General features: G+C 53.9%; 1 protein-coding gene across 3 annotated transcripts in view; it reads left to right on the top strand.

Annotated features, from left to right (window-relative positions):
* FOXJ2 (forkhead box J2) overlaps positions 1-1983 on the top strand; it is a 68944-nt gene that overhangs the window by 55737 nt on the left and 11224 nt on the right. The gene's annotated exons all lie outside the window — the stretch shown is intronic.

Raw genomic sequence — 1983 nt, 5'->3', positions numbered from 1 at the left:
TCTCACTTCCAGGGCCGCCGCTACAGCCACCCAGTCTGAGCGCAGCCCAGACAGGAAGAGCCTGGCACTGCCCCAGTTCGCCCTGCCCTGCATGCAGATCCAAGGGCACACACCGTCCCTGCCCTCCTGGGCTGTGTGCTGCCCCCTCCCTGCACCCCCTGTACAAGCTGCTTGTCACTACCCCTGCCCCAGCTGTGCAGGTCTTGCCTCTCCCTCACTACTGTTTGAGGGGTAAGGGTGATTGGGGCCCCAGCAGTGAGGGAGGGAGAGGGGTAGGGCTGGGGCCTCAATCTGCCCTGCTCCCTCCACAGCCCTTTTCACCTCCCTCCTTCCCTCCACACAGACTTACCTTCTGGGTGGACAGGAGGGGGATAGATATTTGGTTCCTCTTAAATTACAAAAATGATCTCCGACCTAAAAAGGTTGAAGACAACTGGTCTAAAGGCTCCTGTGGGATGTTGTACTGTAAGCAGGCACATGGCCCTGGCTTGGATTTGCAAGGCAGGGTCTCCCATAATTTTACAGTGCTATTTATTTGTGACTCTAGAGCAGGGGTGGGCAAAATAAGGCTTTCCAGTTGATTTATATCCAACCTACAACTGCCCCTGTGGTGCTCTGCATGGGGCTGAGCCCTGCCTGGGGCAGCCTCTACCGCACTCCTGCCTGCACCCACCCTGTGCCTGCCAATGGCACAACCCTGGCCCTGGCCAGCATGCACAGCTTCCCAGTGGGACTGCTGCCAATGCTGCTGCAGCCACCCAGGTACTGCTTGGCTCCCCTTGCTTCCAGTAGCTCCTCCTTCTCCTGCCCCTGTTGTGCTGTTCCAGGCAGCAGATAGTGTAGGGAAGTGGCACAGGTAGCCAGGCGGCACATGCCAGGCACCACATGCCCAGTCAGGTTGGGGGGAAGCTGCAGCCAGGCAGCTCCTGCCCCAGCATACAAGGCTCCAGTTCCGGTGTTTGGCCGCCTTCCACCCACTCAGACATCCAGTGCAATGAGCAGCTACCTGTGTGTGGCCAGGTGTCCTGCCAGGAAGGTGTGTGCACTGTCCAGGGGCAGGGCTATCAGCAGGTGTGGAGTGGGTGTGGGAGAAAACCCAGCTTGGGCTGCCCCAGGTGGGAGTGGGCAGGATTTGGCACAATGCAGAGCACCATGGGGGCAGCTGTGGGCCAGATCAGGGGAGACCATATATGCACCATACTGCTTGGGTGAGCTCTGCTGCATGTGCTCTCTGCCCCCTCTCCTTCCCTTTCCTGACCCCTAGCCAGGTTATGGGACCTAGTGTGCCGCCTGCCCCCCAAACACGTGCACCCCACCAACACACAACCCCCCCCCAAATATACAAGAGTAAGACTTTATTTTGAGCTATTATGCAATCACCTCTATATACACTACTGAAAGATGAATCCAAGCAAAAGTTATTTTTTGAAATAAAATTAAAATGTATTTATAGCAGATGTTTGATTTTTACTATATGATTTGTTTTTTTGTCTATAATTTGTTAAAATGATGTTTTCTGAAAGACTTTGTGCGGCCTTCAAGAGGTAACCAAAGCTCGTTAAGTGGCCCACCGGCCAAAATATTTGCCCACCCCTGTTTTATAGGAAAGTCTTGCAATTGAGCATTGGAACAAAGTCCTGACTAGGTGCATCTACACAAGACATTTACTGTGGATCTCCCTAATTAGCTCTGCATTGAAGTTTCAGTGTTTACATGTGCACCTCTATTATGCTGCAGGAAACTAACTCTGCTGCAGGTTAGTACTTGTAAATACAAGTACTATCCTGCGGTGACATTCTTTAGGCATGTTTAGATGCTAACAGGGCTGGTTGGGGCATGAGGGTGCTTCAGTGCAGGGCTGCCTGCCAACTAGCCCTGCACTGGAACACCCTTGTGCCCCAGCCAAACCCTCTGCAGCACGTTGATCTGAGTCAGAGCTGCCCCAGGCTGGCAAGCTAAACACTACCCCTGCCCCCCACCCCA

Source organism: Gavialis gangeticus, unplaced genomic scaffold (assembly GCF_001723915.1).
Source record: "Gavialis gangeticus isolate Ggan-Ray unplaced genomic scaffold, GavGan_comp1, whole genome shotgun sequence".
NCBI lineage: Eukaryota > Metazoa > Chordata > Crocodylia > Gavialidae > Gavialis > Gavialis gangeticus.
Note: the sequence above shows the minus strand (reverse complement) of the source record. Positions and strands in the feature narration are given on the sequence as shown.